Here is a 19,958-nt window from a genome sequence, read left to right on the forward strand (position 1 = left end):
GTGAAAATTATTAAATTAACGTGTGATTATATGATAAACATGTTTGTATGGCTATATGAATGTAAATGTGGTTGTATGTTATATTTGTGAGAACCACATTATTATGTGGGTAAATCTGCAGCGTGCGACTTGAGGCGATCCTAGGGAGCTAGTTAGCGGGAAGTCACAACAGGGCTTAATATCTGACTTGGGGCAAGTCAAGGGGTATTTTGGGTATTAGGTGATTATTTGGGTTATCGGGCTATGGAAATAAATATATGGAGATATATTTAAGGTTAGGAAGCCTAGGCGGGAATATTGGGGAAATTTTACCATTTTGCCCTCGGGGACGTTTCTGGTACCCCGAGCCCCGGGATTAACTTAATTACCTAAGGTTAGACTAAGCAAAAACCTCAGAATTTGGTGGAAATAAAGGAATCGACTCTCCTATCTTTCTCTCCTTTCTTCTTCTTTTTCAGGGGAACCACTAGAACCTAAGAATCTCAACTGGAAATTCTGTGTTTTGAGCTGAATTTGTGAGGGATTAGCTCAGTTCTAACTAAGGGAAACTCAACCAGGACCAAGGTAAGAACTGAATTACATTGTTGATCACTAGAATTCTGTGTTTTGGCTGGGTTTTAAAAGTGTTTGTGGTTTTGATGTTTAAGGGCTGAATTGAAGCTGGAAAGCTTGGGTTTTAGCTCAGAAATTGTTAAGGAAGTGGTTCATCAAAGAAGGTAAGCTTCAATTCATAGTTTAAAGCTTAAATTCTAAGTTTGCATGACTGGTTTTAGAGTTCTTTAGTTGCTAGGTTTCAGAAATCAAAATGGGATTCTAATGAGTTTTTAAGCTAAGTTTGTGTTGAATTGAGTTGTTGGAATCATGTTAGGGGTCTTGTGATCAATGGGTTTTGGAATTAGGGTGCCTTGGGATGATTTTTAGCAAGGTTAGGAGGCTATAAATGGTGGTTTTTCTGGGCACAAAGGGTTGGGCCGCGACTCTGTTCTAGAGCGTTGCGGCCCTGCGAAGCAAGGAAGAGCCAAGGAGGCTCTGCAGTGGGGAAGCGCCGCGGCACCTCAGGGCAGGGCCACAGTGCGTGTCTGTCTTCAGAGAGGCCTAGCCTATGTTTCAGGGGTGGGCCACGACTGGGTTTCAAGGGCTGCAGCCCTTTGGGGTATTTATGATCTTTTGGAGGTTTTAAGCGTGAGAACTTAACCTAGGGTGCTCGGGATCGATTCCACCACCGTATTTGGTGAAATTCGATGTCCCGGAAGCTAGATTTCTACCCGGAAATATTAACGTGATTATTAATGGTAATCCCTATCTTGGTTGTGACTAGGTATTAAGATAGGTCTCGGGAAGCGGATCGTGCTCGAGAGGCGTTGCTCGTAATCAGTAAACTTGGAAATTAAAGGTAAGAAAACTGAACCCGATTGTCGATTTATAATGGGACTAAGGGTTCCCTATTTTGTATGCTTTGTAAAGGATGGTATTATTCCATGTAAACTATAAACTAACGACCTAAGAGTGTCAAAGTTTACACTAGCCCATAGGGCGCGACTCGGCCACTGGTAGCTGAGGACAGCTTATTATGCACTGAGCTTGATTTAAGCAGGCCGGAGTCAGTGGGGGTAAACAGAGGGTGCGGCCTAAAGTGTCGACCCTAATTATTATGTGATTTGTTTGTTATTATTGATTGGTGCATTGTTGTGCTGTTTAGCTGGGTGATGATTAGCTGACTCTTTGGTTGAATCTTCATGCTTTGTGATTATTGTGGTATGCTAAGTGTATGAACATGCTTAAGGGTTATCAATATGTTATTATTGCTGGTTAAATAATATGATATGTTTTCTTGCTGGGCCTTGGCTCACGGGTGCTTCGTGGTGCAGGTAAAGGCAAGGGCAAGCTTGATCAGCCCTGATTTGGAGAGCTCTGAGAGTAGAATGTACATGATCAGCTGCTCAGCTGCGACGGTTGAGGGGAGTCAGGGACAAGAAAACCATAAACTTCTGTTTTGCCTTTAGAAAGGATGGTGGTTGTCTGAACTCTGGAAATTTTGTAAACGGACTTTTAAACACTATTTCTTTTGGGATCCCATGTGTAAATGTTTAATTATATGGAAAGTATCCTTTTGAGACTAAAACCTTTTAACCCTAGCACTTTAATGACTTTAGAATTCATGTTTTTAACTGCTGGCTTGATTAGCAAGTCCTGCACCTTTACTGTAATGCCCTGGTTACCCCAGAACCGTTACGGTGAACCGGAAATTTGACTCGCTACCCGAGTCCTTTGGTTATAAACGTGCATCTAAGTGTTATTAACATGCTAAGGTGAAAAACCAATAAAAAGGAAAGGATATATTTTATTAAATACATAAAATTGTTCATGGGCCCATCAAAACTTTTACAAGTTATTTACAACTCATAATGGTCATTACTGTTTCAAATTTTCAAACCCGCCGACCTAAGCGGCAAAAATAGGGTAAACCCCCTAGTTCCTCTGAGAACTCCTTGGCCATGGTGGTCAAGCGGCCGCATATATACACATCACCACCTAAGCTCTCCACTCAAGGCTGGGTGAGCTTTTCTTTCCCTTTACCTGCACCACATAGCACCCATGAGCCAAGGCCCAACAAGAAAACACAGTATTGCATATAAACATTAGCAACTGATTATCATTATAATCACACAGAGCTTATAGCTCTTAAACAGATGAGTGAATATTACTTGAGGTTCTGGTAAACCATAATGAGTGACTGACAAGCAAGTCACTAATTTAAATAGATGAGTGATTACTGGGTAAGTCACTAGCTTAAACAGTTGAGTGACTGCTGGGTAAGTCACTAGCTTAACATATGAGAGACTGGTGGGTAAGTCTCTAACTTAACAGATGATTGACTGATGGGTAAGTTACACAAGCGCTTTTAGTTTTCATCGAACTTGAGGTCGGTTCGGCATTAACGCTCTTCTGAGTCATTTAATGCAGATATCGATTAGATCTAATCTTTATTGGCTTGCGTTGAATACGCTAAGGCCGCCCTGACTTATAAGTCAGCACTGTGTGACCAGTGCCCAGTACCACTGCCGAACTTGACTAATAAGTCCCAGCTTCACAGTTGATACTGACACCTTTGCCAAATCTGACTAATTAGTTAGTACCATGCACAAGTGAGCAAGATTTGCTAAGCATTCAATAATCAATTCATGTCCACATTTACACAATCAACATGCCTCAAGAATAACCATGCATGTCACATATGGGGTGCAGTTTTCTTACCTCTGATTCGAGCGAGAATAAATAAAAGAACGACCCTTGAGAACGATCTGACTTTTAGCCCTTTAGCGGTCACCTAGTCATAACCAAATATGGGTCACCATCAATAAAATGAACATCAAAGGTTCCTAAACCAAGATCTAGCCTCCGGGACATCAATCCCCACTAATCCGGGTAGTAGGAACGATCCCGAGGCCTAAAACCATGTTCCCGAGGCCAAAACACTCAAACGGGCTCAACCCTGCTCAAAGGCTGCAGCCCTAATACCTTGGGCCGTGGCCCCCAACCACTCCAGGAGCAAGGGCCGCAACGCCCCGCAAAGGCAAAATTGCTCCACCTGCTTCTTCGAGCTAGGGCCGCGACCCCCAACCCAGAGCCATCCCCAAACACGTTCTCCTTCATCCCAAACCCTCCAAAAACATACCTAAACACTTCCGAATCATCAAATCAAAGTTCCCAAGCTTCCCAATGTTCCAAAACCATCAAATCCCAAGGCTCAAACGAACCAAAAACTCAACGGTTCACAAAATCCAATTCTAAGTTTAGAAACTCTAAAAACTCAAAACTTAAAACTTAGATTACCTTTGATTGGGTTGTTTCTCATCAAATCCTTTGGTCAAGAAGCTTCTAATCTTTCCTAGGATCGCATGCCTCGATCCTCGCTTGATTTTGACTCTTAGAACTCGAGATTTCTTCGAAAATGCTCCGAACGGTAAAATGAACTAACGGGAGGAGAACGAGAGGTTTTCTAACGTACGTTCTATCTGACAAGCTACTTCAAGCTTAAGTAACCTCAAATAAAACCTAGTGCTCGGGGTCCCAAAAACACCCCCGGGGACATTATAGTCAAAACTTCCAGAATTTCATCCTGATCTCAATAACTCTCAATTTATCATCAAGTAATATTCTCATAACTCAATATCCCAATAAAAGACCCCCGTTATGACAAAACCGCTAATCCATAATATAAGACCGTCTCATGCCGAATAGCTCGAATATATCTCCATAATAATGGGATCTCATTCACAAATTACAATATGCACCCAAATACGCAAATATGCCCTTAACAGGCCAAATTACCAAAACACCTTAATAATCAAATGTGGACCCACATGCATGCATATAACATCATATTATAATATAATTCACATAAACATGCATATTATCATTTAATGGCATAATTAAGCAGTTATAGCCCTCCCGACCTACTAATCCAGCCATTAAATTGCATTAGGGATTTCGGGGCATTACATTTACAAATACACAGTGTAGCAATCCTGGCTATCTGGGGTGTTACAACTTGGTATTAGAGCATCCTAGGTTTAAGGGTTCCCGAAGACCGGCTGGACATGTACATTCGCTGCTAGAGACAAGCTCGATTCAGGGTTTGGTAATGTGTATGTGTGCTTATATGCTTGTATGTCTGGAATGAATTATGAATGTTGTTATTTATTGGATTAATAGGAAGCATGAGATACTGATAGGGCCTGGCCCTTGACTGTTGTATGAAAATATTAAGGCATGCTTATTAGCATCGTTGTGCATGTAAATGAATATTTGGATGATTAACTGCATATTATGTATGGGTGAATGCTTTTATCTTAGTTGTTGTGTGGTAATGTTGGGGCATGCTTATTAGCAGCCGGTGCATGTGGATAAATGCCTATATTTTGACTGTTTGTGATTTATTATGTTCCTTTGGTGGATTTTAAAGAAGCTTTTACCCTGTCATCATGGTCTGATGGTCGAGTCGTTAATTGCAGATTGACTTGGATAGCTATGCGTCCAAGAAAATCTACACGACTAGCTGACACTAGATCTGGGATCGGGGGTGATGACCAGAGCCAGATTCCTCCGCCAGTCCCTGAGAACTGGCAGCAACGTATGGCAAAGATATGCAAGCGCGATTACAGAGTCAAGATGAACAGATTCGTTTGTTGTGACAACAGACTCCATCAGGGAGTGCTGCTCCTATTGTACCACCTACAGTGGTACCAACTGTACAGTCTGTAGAGATTGGGAACAGGTGGGAGCCGTTATATGAGCGGTTCAGGAAGCAGCAACCCCCAATCTTTGAGGGAGGACTTGATCCATTAAAGGTCGAGCAATGGTTGACTATGATTATTACTATCCTGGACTTCATGAGGATAGAGGGACATGACAGAGTGGCATGTGCCACGTATATGTTCAAAGAGGATGCCCGCATCTGGTAGGAAGTGGCCTCACAGACCAGGGATGTCACTACGTTGAATTGGGAAGGATTTAATGATTTGTTCAGTCAGAAGTACAATAATGTTGCCATCAGGGCAGCGAAGGTTAAGGAGTTCGTTGGGTTGGTTTGAGGCAGCATGAAAGTTACAGAATATGCCCTGAAGTTTGACAGACTCGTGAAGTTCGCACCAGACCTTGTGCCTATAGATGCAGCCAGGCAAGACAGGTTCATTAGGGGGATTAATGCTATGATAGCCCAGGATGTTAGGATTACAACAGTACCTGGAGGAACAACTTAAGCCCAGGCCGTTGAGAAGGCTTTTACCGCTGAGGAAGCAGAGAACAAAATTTGGAAGGAAATTGCAGTAAGGCGTGAGGGTCGCAGGGTGGTGCCCCCTTATTTTGGATCAGGTAGGGGAGGAAGCCCCAGTGATTTCAATAGAAAGACCCCTGGCACTTCGAATGCTACTGGTCCTAATAGGAGGGGTCGGGGTGGTCAGGGCGGCTGTCAAGGCGGCAGTGAACCATGGAGGAGTTATCCGGAGTGCCCGAGGTGTAGAAGACGCCACCATGGCGAATGTCAGGCCAAGGCTTGCTATGTATGTGGCACGGTGGGGCACCTTAAGAAAGATTGCCCAACACTGAAGAGAGGGGAAGCAGGAAAGGTGGACAGCTTGACTCCAGCTCGAGTGTTCACCTTGACGCAGGCAGAGGCCGAGGCTAGTCCCTCGGTAGTGACAGGTCAGCTTTCTAGCGCTGGTTCTCCTTTTTTTGTATTGATTGATTCTGGTGCTACACATTCCTATGTCTCTAGTAAAGTGATTGATAGACTATGTAGACCTAGTGAGTATCAAACTGCGGGGTTTGGGACTTTATTGCCTATTGGGGAACTGGTAGTTTCTAGGAGGTAGATTAGGGTACTGCCAGTGACGGTTGATAGTAGGGAGCTATTTTTTGACTTGATTGAGCTAGATATGGAGGATTTCAACATGACCTTAGGGATGGATTGGTTGGTCAGATATGGGGCTACTATTGACTGCAGGAAGAAGATGGTGACTTTTGAACCTGAGGGCGAGGATCCTTTTGTTTTTGTGGGTTCGGTGTGTGGACCCTGAGTACCCATGATATCTGCATTGAGAGCCAGAGACTTGTTACAGGGTGGATGTATGGGTTTTCTGGCTACTGTTGTGGACACTACCAAGATGTTGCCAGTGGGGCCGAGTGAGACCAGGGTGGTTTGTGAGTTTTTAGATGTATTTCCTAAGGAGCTACCGGGGTTACCACCACGTAGGGAGATTCAGGTTGTTATTGAGTTAGCACCAGGGACAGAACCAGTATCAAGAGCACCATATAGGATGGCACCGACAGAGTTAAAGGAACTGAAGATATAGCTGCAAGAACTTCTCGATTTGGGGTTCATCAGACCTAGTTACTCCCCATGGGGCGCTCCAGTTTTGTTTGTTAAGAAGAAGGACGAGACTTTGAGGATGTGTATAGATTACAGGGAATTGAACAAGTTGACTATTAAGAATAAGTACCCTCTACCAATGATTGATGACTTGTTCGATCAACTGCAGGGAAAAATGGTGTTCTCAAAGATTGATCTTCGATCTAGTTATCACCAGCTGATGATCAAAGATGAGGACATTGATAAACGAGTTTTAGGCTCGTTTATGGTCTAGTTTTTAGGGTGTTTTTCACTAGTTTAGGATTATTTTATTTCAGAATTATGTTTGTTTGTTCATGTTTCAGGTTTTCCATGCTAAATTGGTAAAAAGAGTGAAAATGAGTGAAAGTGGAACAAAATCAGGTTTTTTCGGGTTTGATATGTGCAATTTTGGGTGCTGTTAATAGCGCTATAGCGCTATCAAGGGAGCGCCGTAGCGCTAGGAAGGACTTCGATGCAAGGTGGATTCTGACTTTAGCGCCACAGCGCTATAAATGCAGCGCCACAGCGCTATCATGAACAGTCAAGCAGCACTACAACGCTACAACAAGAGCGCTACAGCGCTAGTAAATAAATTCTTCAGGTGTTTTGGCTCTGACTTTAGCACTACAGCGCTACGAATACAACGCTATAGCGCTGGTGATGCGTTTTTCAGATTTTAGATGACTTTTTGAAGGGCAATCAGGTCTTTTAACTTGGGAACATTGGAGGGCTATTTAAGGAACATGATGATGCAATTATAGGTAAAATTGGAAGTTTTATAAACCCTAGATAAAAAGAGACTGCTGTAATTATTTTCTCTATTTTTCATCTGAATTCTGAGGTTAATTTTATGAACAATTAATTGCAGTTTATTTTCATCATGGTATTTATGAACTAATTTCTTTTATCTAGGAATTAATGCAGTCACTAAGATTTCTATTTAATTTTATTATGATTTTCTATTGACACTTCTTTTCTATTCTAATCTATATGATGTGTGTTTAATGCTAGTAAATACTTGATCAATATTTTCTTGATTTAATGGTTTTGATTCAAAATTTGAAAGATGAGAATTGAATATGCTATCATTGTATAGACATAGGGTGCATATTAGACGAAAGTACCTGTATGACTTGTGTAGTAATTAGGTTTCCATGTTTAATGCCTTTTATATGTTCAAGTTTATCACAGAAATGTAGAAAACCTGCATATAGATTAAGATCTTATATCTTGAAAAAGAATAGGAATTGATTATATTAACCTGCTATTAGAATAGAAAGAAGAGATTTAGAATTGATTGTTAAAATTAATAGAATGAATAGTTGATGAAATTAATTCCTAGGTTGTTTTTATTATTGATTTTTAAGTAGTGATTCATTGTTTTGTTTCCAGTTCTTAAATTTTGGGTCGTAGTTTATAGTATTTCTTTTATTTTTAATTGTTCACTTAAATTTTAATTAACCAAATAGCATTTGAAAATCAATTAGTGGTACTTGGGAGATAGTCTCTGTGGGACGATATTCGTTCTTCCAGAATTTATTACTTGACACGACTACGTATACTTGCGTACAGAAAATTCAGATGAAGTTTTTGGCGCCGTTGCCGGGGACTTATATTCCAATATCACAGTTATTGTTATTTGTTCTAATTTGGTTATTTTATTTAATTTATGTTAACATTTATTTGGATCAAGGTTCTATTGTGTTTCAAGACTTGTTGGTATATACGAAGCAATAGACAAAAGGAGATTATACTAATAGATCTGGATATTGAAAGAACGTGTAGACAGAACCAGAAAATAAAAAGGAGATTGGAATTTACCATGGCTGACAATTTGGGAAACAGTGCTAATAATGGTCAAGGGGCTGCAGAAATTCCAAGGGAGCAAGGACCAAGAACTTTGAGAGATTATGTACTTCCTACTGTTACAGGAGTGCATTCATGCATTAGATCTCCAACCATTGCTGCAAACAATTTTGAAATTAAGCCAACCATCCTCCAAATGGTCCAAACAACTGTTCAGTTTGGAGGTATGCCAATGGAGGACCCCAATTTACACATAGCTAATTTTCTAGAGTTATGTGCTACCTTCAAGATGAATGGGGTGAGTGATGATGCTATAAGATTGAGGTTATTCCCATTTTCACTGAGGGATAGGGAAAAAAGTTGGTTGATATCCTTACAAGCGAATTCTATCACTACATGGGAGGAGTTAGCTCAGAAGTTCCCTGCCAAGTTCTTTCCTCCAGCAAAGGCTGCAAAATTGAGGGGAGAAATTAATAATTTTTATCAGTTGGATGGAGAGTCACAGTATGATTCTTGGGAGCGCTTTAAGGAGTTATTAAGGAAGTGTCCACACCATGGCATAGAAAAGTGGATGCTGGTGCATAATTTTTATAATGGGTTGAATGGAACCACTAGGACAATTATAGATGCTGCAGCGGGAGGTGCCTTTATGAATAAGAGTGCTAATGAGGCATATGAGCTATTAGAGGAGATGGCAATGAATAATTACCAATGGCCAACTGAAAGGGGACAACCAAAGAAGGTGGCTGGAATGATGGAATTGGATGCTATATCCATGCTTACAGCTCAAGTAGCGGCCTTGACAAAGCAACTACAAAAGACTACACTCCCATCTCAAGCTATGCAAGTTCAAAACCTTTGTGAATTGTGTGGTATAAACCATCAACCAAACCAATGCCTTGCTATAGATATGAATAATATGCCCATGGAAGAAGTACAAGCTATAGGGAATTATCCGAGACAACCCAATAATCCAAATTCCATGACCTATACCCCAGCTTGGAAGAATCAACCTAATTTTTCCTGGTCTAACAATCAAAATAATTTACAACCTTATCCTCCACCTCAACCACAATATCAACCTGCCCAAAATAGGCCACCATATCCACAACAATATGCACACCAAAACCCTCCACTTGGCTATTATCAACCATAAAATAGACCACCTCACCAAATGCCAATGAAACCAGCTGAAACCCAACATGATGTACTTAACCAATTCTTGACTGAAACCAGGGCGTCCATAAGAAGTTTGGAGACTCAAATAGGGAAATTGGCTACTTTAATGTCTAATAGAGCTCAAGGAAATTTGCCTAGCACTACAGAAGTTAATCCTAAAGAACAGTGCCAAGCTATTACTTCGAGGAGTGGAACGAGGTATGAAGGGCCAAAGAAGAATCAGTCAGAAGAAGAAGAAGGTCAGAAGGGAAATACACAAGGTAAAGAAGAAAAGAAGTTTAATGATGAAAAGGTTACTGAAGACCTTAAGAAAGAAGAGGAGACTCCACCTGTGAGTATTGAGCACCATGTTAGAATTCCATATCCACAAAGACTTCGTAAGCATAATTTAGATAAACAGTTTGCAAAGTTTTTAGAGATGTTCAAGAAGCTACATATAAATATACCGTTCACAGAAGCATTAGAGCAGATGCCTAGCTATGTAAAGTTTATGAAGGAGATTCTCTCTAATAAGAGAAAGATGGGTGACTATGAAACAGTGGCGTTAACGGAAGAATGTAGTGCGATTTTATAAAGGAAACTTCCTCAAAAGTTACGAGATCCTGGGAGTTTTACTATTCCATGCACGATTGAGGAGTTTGAATGTAAGCATGCATTTTGCGATTTGGGGGCAAGAATTAATTTAATGCCTTTGTCAGTATTCCGTAGACTTGGTTTGGGTGAAGCTAGGCCAACCACAGTAACATTGCAGCTGGCTGATAGATCTGTGAAGCATCCACGTGGTATTATAGAAGATGTATTGGTAAAGGTGGATAAGTTTATATTTCCAGCTGATTTTATAGTTCTTGATATGGAGGAGGATGAAAATGTTCCTATTATTTTGGGGAGGGCCTTTTTAGTGATTGGGCAAGCATTGATAGATGTGCAAAAAGGAGAGTTAAAGCTGAGAGGTCAAGGGGAAGAAGTAGTATTTAATGTGTTTAAGGCTATGACTTATCCTAAAGCAAGTGATAGTTGTTTCTCAGTTGATGTGGTAGAAGAAGTAGTAGGAAGAAAATAACTAATTGAGGATCCTCTTGAATTAAGTCATATAGTTGATGATGTAGATGGTGAGGAAAATGAAGAAGCGGTGAGTTAATTGAAGTGGATAAAATCATCTGAGCCATGGAACCATAAGAAATTTGAAGAATTGGGTGAGGGACCGGAAAGAACATTACCATCGATTGTGAAGCCACCTGTTTTAGAACTGAAAGTTTTACCAGACCATCTCCGTTATGCTTATCTTGGGGAAAAAGAGACTCTTCCGGTTATAGTTTCATCACTTCTTTTAGAAGAAGAAGAGGAGAAGTTGTTGAGGGTATTGAGGGCTCATAAATCTGCTATAGGGTGGACTCTGGCTGATATAAGAGGAATTAGCCCATCGATAGTTATGCATAGAATTCTCATGGAAAATGATGCAAGACCGAATATTGATGCTCCACGAAGACTTAATCCTACAATGAAAGAAGTGGTGAGGAAAGAGATTTTGAAATGGTTAGATGCTGGAGTGATTTACCCTATTTCTGATAGTGCATGGGTGAGAACAGTACAAGTAGTACCTAAGAAGGGTGGTATGACTGTGGTGAAGAATGAAAGTAATGAACTGATTCCAACAAGGACTGTGACGGGTTGGAGGATTTGTATCGATTATCGGAAGTTGAATAAGGAAACTAGGAAAGATCATTTTCCTTTGCCTTTTATTGATCAGATGTTGGATAGGTTGGCAGGGCATAACTACTATTGTTTTCTAGACGGGTACTCAGGCTATCATCAGATTGTAATTGCACCGGAGGATCAAGAGAAGATGACGTTTACATGTCCTTATGGGACTTTTGCTTTTAGAAGGATGCCATTCGGGATATGTAATGCACCAGTCACGTTTCAAAGGTGTATGATGGAAATATTTTCTGACATGGTAGAGAAGGGGATTGAAATTTTTATGGATGATTTTTCGGTTTATGGGTCCTCTTTTGACACGTGTTTGACTAATTTGGAGCTGGTGTTGAGTAGGTGTGAAGAGTCACATTTGGTTCTTGATTGGGAAAAGTGCCACTTTATGGTAAATGAAGGAATTGTATTGGGGCACAAGATTTCTAAGAAAGGCATTGAAGTGGATAGGGAAAAAATTTCTACGATAAAGAATTTGCCACCACCAGTTTCAGTAAAAGGAGTACGAAGTTTCTTAGGTCATGCGGGATTTTATAGGAGGTTTATCAAAGATTTCTCCAAATTTTCGAAGCCATTGTCCACTTTCTTAATGAGTGGGGTTACGTCCGATTTTCATGAGAAGTGTCAACAAGCTTTTAGGATACTTAAGGAGAAATTGATCTCGGCACCTATAGTTGTTGCGCCTCAATGGGATTTGCCATTAGAACTGATGTGTGACGCCAGTGATTTTGCAGTTGGGGCAGTGTTGGGACAAAGAGTTAACAAGGTATTCAGAACGATTTATTATGCAAGTCATACCTTGAATGATGCTCAAATGAATTACACAACTACAGAAAATGAGCTGTTGGCCATAGTGTTTGCTTTTGATAAATTTCAGCCATACTTGATTGGGAATAAGGTGATTGTTTACACGGACCATTCTGCGATAGTATCTTATGACCAAGAAAGATTCCAAGCCTCGTCTTATTCGGTGGATTTTGTTGTTACAAAAATTTGATGTGGAAATTAAGAATAAGAAAGGTACTGAGAATTTGGTGGCTGATCATTTGTCTAGATTAGAGGTTGATGTAGATTCTCTTGGTAAAGAAGTTCAGATTAATGATGCTTTTCCTGATGAGTAGCTATTCGAAGTAAGTGTTTACAAGGATATTCCATGGTTTGCAGACTATGTTAATTATTTGGCTGCTAAGGTTACACCTCCTGAGATGACAAGACAACAACTCAAGAAATTTTATTCGGAGGTGAAGCATTATTATTGGGAGGAGCCTATTCTGTATAAACATTGCCCTAATCAAGTTATTAGGAGATGTGTGCCTGAAGAGGAGATGTTGTCAATCTTAACTCACTGTCATAGTTTGCATTGCGACGATCATTTAGGTGGAACAAGAATAGCAGCAAAATTTTTGCAAAGTGGGTTTTACTGGCCTACATTATTTAAAGATGCTAATGATTTTGTCAAAAGTTGTGATCATTATCAACGGACTAGGAATATATCAAGAAGAGGTCAAATGCCGATGATTGGTATTTTGGAAGTTGAGTTATTTGACGTATGGGGGATAGACTTTATAGGACCTTTCCCATCATCGTATAATAATAAATATATTTTGCTTGCAGTAGATTATGTTTCTAAATAGGTGGAAGCCGCAGAAACTCCTACTTGTGATGGGAAGGAAGTACTTAAATTCCTTCATAAAAATATCTTTACTCGATTTGGCACTCCCAGAGCAATTATTAGTGATCGGGGAAGTCATTTTTGCACCAAGTGGTTCACTGCTCTTTGTGCTCGCTATGGTGTTCATCATCAAAAGGCGTTATTCTATCACTCAATTGCAAATGGCCAAGCTGAAGTGTCGAATAGGGAAATAAAAGGTTTCTTGGAAAATATAGTAAATACTTCGAGGAAGGATTGGTCGAAGAAGCTCGATGATTCACTGTGGGCATATCGCACTGCATTCAAAACTCCGATTGGTATGTCACCCTATCAATTGGTGTTTGGTAAGGCTTGTCATTTACTGGTGGAATTGGAGCATAGAGCTTATTGGGCTGTGAAAAAGTTAAATATTGATCTCTTTATGGCGGGATAGAATAAGCTTATGGAGTTAAATGAGCTTGAAGAATTCCGAAATGAAGCTTATTTGAATGCGAAGATCTATAAGGAGAAGTCGAAGGCCTTTCAAGATAAGCGAATATTGAGGAAGGATTTTCAAACAGGAGATAAAGTCCTGTTATTTAATTCCAAACTTAAAATTTTTCCTAGTAAATTGAAGTCGAGATGGTCAGGACCGTACACTGTAGTTGTGTCACTTCCTTATGGAGTAGTGCAAGTTCATAGTGAGAAGATGGAACATTTTAAGGTGAATGGTCAGAGGTTGAAGCATTATTTGGAGGGTCCGGTGGAAAAATGCAAGTCCGTGGTGATGTTGGAACCAATTTGATCTGAAAATAAATAAGAGTCCAGCTAAAAGACGTTAAAGACAGCGCTTTGAGGAGGCATTCCTCACTTTATTTTTATTTTTATTTTTCTTTTACATTTTAAAAACATTTATGATTTTTGTATCTATTTGGTTTGGAACAATGTTTAGGAAATTTATTTTAGTTGTTATTTTTATTGTATTGTATGAATCGTGAAAATCATGAAAAAAACGCAAAGAGTTTTTAAGAAAAAGGTTAAAAAAATGATGATTTGAGATGCAGTAGTGCTACAACGCTAAGAAGATGGCGCTACGACGCATATCTCAGAAGAAATGGGGATTTTGAAGTTGCCAGTGTTACATCGCTGGTCTTATAGCGCTACATCGCTCTTTCCAGACGAATAGCCCAGAAATCCTTTGTAGTGCTACATCGTTGCATATGTAGCGCTATAGCGCTCTGTCCAGAATTTTTTTTAAAACCCAGGGGGTTTCGAATTTCATCTCCTTCAGCCTCATTTTTCCTTTTCTTTCCGTGTTCTCTCTCCCAGAGCCTCCATAAATCTTCCATTGTAGTTATTACCCAGAAAATTTCACCATACATTTTTTTTTCTTTCATTTTCTCTTCTATCTTAGCCCTTTTATCCTCTACTTAATTCTTTCTTCTCAAACCCATTCCAATTTCCCAATTCACTTTTGAAACCCTAGAAATTCAGAGTTTTAATTTCTTGATGAAGATTGAAATTTCAAGGGGCTATACTCATTCAAGCACAAGGGAGTCCATTTCAAGGGTTAGTAAGTGTTTCCATTCCCTCTTATTCTCAGATTTTTGATGCATTTGGGATTGGATTGCATTGTTGATTATTGTTGGTGGATTGATTTTTGGGCTGTGATTTGGGGTATTTGGTTATTGTGTTTGTGAGATTGAATATCTTGAGTGGTTGTGAAGAGGAAAAGTGTTTAATTTAAGGGGAGGTGCTGTCAAATTTTTTTATTTTGGGTTGGTGAGAGTGTGGATAATGGCTCCAAAGAGTAGAGCGGGTAGGAATAAGGATAAAGGGAAAGGACAAGCGTTTGCTTCTCAACCAAGAGATGATAATGCGGAACAAGAGTATGATGAAACTAGGTTTATTAATTTTCAGGCTCAAGAGCGTTATGAGAAATTTGTTAGAAAGCCCTTGATTCCTGAGTGTGAGGTGGACTATCAGTCTAACCATTTTCAGACTTTTGAGTTAGTTAGAGCAAATCTTGTGGCTAGGAAGTGGGACGATTTTGTGACAAAATTGGCACAAGCAAACGTATCATTGGTGTATGAGTTTTACGCCAATTTAAGAAATAAGCACAATGATACAGTTTTTGTTTGAGGTAAGCGCGTGCCTTTTACTACAGAGGCCATTAATAAGGTGTTTAAGATCCCACACATAAAACAGGAGGAGGAGGAATACACTAAATTTTTGAAGGGATACATAGATTATACCGCTGTGGCTAACACATTATGTTTTGAAGGTGTTCCTTGGACCTTATTCGGATCTCTACCTAAAAGTATAGCGTCTTGTCAGCTTAATGTTGAAGCCTGATTTTGGGCTTTCTTTGTTTGTGCTCGATTCATGCTAGTAAGTCATGTGTCTGACATGACTAGGGATCGAGTGCTTCTGAAGTATGCTTTGATGACAGGGATGACTATTAATATGGGTTCATAAATTAAGGAAAACATTGAGTTCATTGAAAAGGGCCATACCACTGGAGGTTTGGGCCATGGATCTGTCATCACCATGTTATGTATCAAGGCTGGAGTTTCGGAGTTTGTGACTAATATTTATCAGTCGTTACAGCAGCCTTTATTGATTATTCTGATGAAAGATTATCCCGAGCCTGTTTTATATGTGTCGTAAGCTAGGAAAAAGGGTAAGCGTCGTGTTGAAACTGAGGTGGAAGAAGAGGTTGATCCAGTGCTGCAGGGCGGTAGTAGTGATCAGTGCATGCAGCAGGTCAGTGATAAGTTGGATTATGTTATCCAACAAAATCAATATATGGTTCAACAACAGCACATGATGAATCAGTATATGGGCCAACGGTACGAAGATGAGGTGAATCATGTGGCTCGTTTAAACAATCTGGTGAGTAGGTGGTCTTTAAATGAATCAGATCAAACTTATTTTGCTCCACCACCACCATATCTGCTGTATTCTCCATTCTACTCTCCGCCTCCGCATCCGTCATTTGCTGGTTTTCCAGGGCCTCAGCCTCCGCAGTCTCAACCTTTCGAGGGACCTTCGTCTTAGCCGCCACCACCGCCATACTGATGTGGCTGGTCAGGTAAGTCTCTATTCTCATTCTTTATGTACTTAACATTAGGGACAATGTTCAGTTTTAAGTTTGGGGGAGAGATTTATTTATGGTATTCTTTGATACGTTTTTTTTCCGGTTGGTTTGTTTGTTTTTTTTTTTTTATTATTTTAATTAGTTGTTCGTTTTGAGTCATGTTTTAGAGTATAAATTAAGTTGATAATAATTGCCATTTAAATATGATTGACTGTTTTGTAGTATAATCCAAAGAAAAAATTGATGTGCTTTTAAAAATAATCTGTGTGCTTGGTTAGATTACTTTATTTTTTTCCACTGTGATTTGTTGACATTAGAGATCTATTGCTCATAAATTGTAAATATTATACTTGAGTTATTTTATGCATGTCAAATTTGGATTGTGGATTGAAAAGTTTGAAAAAATTCTAGAACCTGCTTGCTTACTATTTGAGATGAAATTTGAAATAGTGCACAGTTGGGAAAATGATATAGGCAATTTTTGGACTGGTTGTGTCTTTCAAGCTAACCCTATTAAATTTTATCTTTAGTTAACCTTTTTGAGCCTTATAACCATTTTCTTAATTAATACATTCTTTTGAGCCTAACTGTAAAATGAAATACCATTTACTCTTTTTGACCCATACCATGAGCATGAAAATTATTATATGAGGGGAGTGAATGTGTAAAGGGATGTTTGTATTATGTGTTATTCTGAAAATTACTTTTGATTGAGAAAGAAGAAAAAAATTAAAGAAAGAAAATGAAAAGAAAGTGAAAAATGATTATGCTCCCAAACAATTATTTATTGAAAAATCATAGTTTGGGGGAGTTTATTGAAAAAAAAAATCTATATATTCTCAATCATTGCACAGAAAAAGGGGTAACAAGGGATGAGTGGTGTGAAATTGTTGGGAAAGCTTGTTTAGTGGAATGCTTGTGGTATGATTAAGCCTAAAATTGTCTCTTCATCTACCTATACCTAAGCCTTCTATTACAACCATTATAAAGTCCTATTGATTCTTATTTGTGCATTTGTTTATATTAATGGAGAATAGTAAGTAATGCAGGCATATGGACTATTTGAGTTTGTGGTTAGTTGGTGAGAATTTGATGTGCATAGAGTGATTCAATTATTTTATTTGCGAGTTATGAGTAAATGAGCTTTGGTGTTGATAGATTGCAGTGAAATGGTGAAGTGATTGAGACTGAAAATCTAGATTAATGTTTAAATAACATGATTGTTTTTCCTGTGAATTATATATGCATAACAGTCTTGAGTGTTTGAATTGGTTAGTTATGTCAATTTGGTTTGTTAGGTTTGAGTCTAGTTAGATTATTTACTCGAGGGCGAGTAAAGGTTTAGTTTGGGGGAGTTTGATAAACGAGTTTTAGGCTCGTTTATGGTCTAGTTTTTAGGGTGTTTTTCGCTAGTTTAGGATTATTTTATTTCAGAATTATGTTCGTTTGTTCATGTTTCAAGCTTTCCATGCTAAATTGGTAAAAATAGTGAAAATGAGTGAAAGTGGAACAAAATCAGGTTTGTTGGGATTGATATATGCAATTTTGGGTGCTGTTAATAGCACTATAGCGCTATCAAGGGAGCGCCGTAGCGCTAGGAAGGACTTCGATGCAAGGTGGATTCTGACTTTAGCGCCACAGCGCTATCACGAACAGTCAAGCAACGCTACAACAAGAGCGCTATAGTGCTAGTAAACAAATTCTTCAGGTGTTTTGGCTCTGACTTTAGCGCTATAGCACTGGTGATGCGTTTTTAAGAATTTAGATGACTTTTTGAAGGGCAATCTGGTCTTTTCACTTGGGAACCTTGGAGGGCTATTTAAGGAACATGATGCTGCGATTATAGGTAAAACTGGAAGTTTTATAAACCCTAGATAAAAAGAGACTGTTGTAATTATTTTCTTTGTTTTTCATCTGAATTCTGAGGTTAATTTTATGAACAATTAATTGCAGTTTATTTTCATCATGGTATTTATGAACTAATTTCTTTTATCTAGGAATTAATGCAGTCACTGTGATTTCTATTTAATTTTATTATGATTTTCTATTGATACTTCTTTTCTATTCTAATCTATATGATGTGTGTTTAATGCTAGTAAATACTTTATCACTATTTGCTTGATTTAATGGTTTTGATTCAAAATTCGAAAGATGAGAATTGAATATGCTATCATTGTATAAACATAGGGTGCATATTGGACGAAAGTACCTGTATGACTTGTGTAGTAATTAGGTTTCCATGTTTAATGCCTTTTATATGTTCAAGTTTATCACAGAAATGTAGAAAACCTGCATATAGATTGAGATCTTATATCTTGAAAAAGAATAGGAATCGATTATATTAACCTGCTATTAGAATAGAAAGAAGAGATTTAGAATTTATTATTAAAATTAATAGAATGAACAGTTGATGAAATTAATTCCTAGGTTGTTTTTATTATTGATTTTTAAGTAGTGATTCATTGTTTTGTTTCCAGTTCTTAAATTTTGGGTCGTAGTTTATAGTATTTCTTTTATTTTTAATTGTTCACTTAAATTTTAATTAACCAAATAGGATTTAAAAATAAATTAGTGGTACTTGGGAGATAGTCTCTGTGGGATGATATCCGTTCTTCCAGAATTTACTACTTTACATGACTACGTATACTTGCGTACAGAAAATTCAGATCAGACATACCGAAGATGGCCTTCTGAACGCGGTATGGGCACTACGTGATCTTGGTCATGTTTTTAGTTTGACCAACTCCCCAAGAGCTTTCATGGATCTAATGAATATGGTGTTCAAGGATTTCTTGGATCAATTCGTCATTGTCTTCATCGACGACATCTTAGTGTACTCTAGTTCAGAGGCAGAGCACGAGCGGCATCTTCGACAGGTTTTACAGAGATTAAGGGAACACCAGTTATATACTAAGTTTAAGAAGTGTGAGTTTTGGTTGCCAGAGGTGACTTTCCTTGGGCATATAGTTGGTGCATAGGGGGTTAAGGTGGATCCGTCCAAGGTGGAAGCAGTGAGAGATTGGCCGAGGCCAAGGAACGCCTCAGAGGTGCGAAGTTTTCTTGGGTTGGCAGGCTATTACAGGCGGTTTGTGGAAGGATTCTCGAAGATTTCTTCACCAATGACAGAGTTGACAAGGAAGAACTAGAAGTTCGTTTGGTCAGAGAAGTGTGAGAGCAGTTTCCAAGAGCTGAAGCGACGACTTATTACTGCACCTGTACTAAGTCTTCCTTCGGATGAAAGGAAGTTTGTGGTATACTGTGATGCATCAAGGATGGGTTTGGGCTGTGTACTGATGCATCGAGAAAGTTATAGCCTATGCATCGCGGCAGCTAAAGGAGTATGAGTAGCGGTATCCTACCCATGATTTGGAACTGTCAGCAGTGGTATTCACACTGAAAGTTTGGCGGCATTATCTGTATGGGGAGAAGTGCGAGATATACACTGACCATAAGAGTTTGAAGTATTTCTTCACCCAGAAGGATCTGAACATGAGGCAAAGGCGTTGGTTAGAGCTGGTTAAAGAATGTGATTGTGATATTCTCTACCACCCAGGGAAAGCTAATGTTGTAGCAGATGCATTGAGCCGGAGGGCTTAGGGCAGTTATTTAGTTCTGTTCAGATCTCGAGAGAATTAGCTGGTGAG

The 19,958-nt window shown here is 39.1% G+C and overlaps 1 non-coding gene across 1 annotated transcript; it reads right to left on the minus strand.

Annotated features, from left to right (window-relative positions):
- Positions 1-9,152: 9,152 nt before the first annotated feature.
- Positions 9,153-9,259, minus strand: LOC133802866 (small nucleolar RNA R71). Its single transcript, XR_009877613.1, has one exon. It is a non-coding gene; the product is annotated as a small nucleolar RNA R71 (small nucleolar RNA).
- Between the last annotated feature and the right edge of the window lie 10,699 nt (positions 9,260-19,958).

The sequence above is a fragment of the Humulus lupulus genome, chromosome 9 (assembly GCF_963169125.1).
Source record: "Humulus lupulus chromosome 9, drHumLupu1.1, whole genome shotgun sequence".
NCBI lineage: Eukaryota > Viridiplantae > Streptophyta > Magnoliopsida > Rosales > Cannabaceae > Humulus > Humulus lupulus.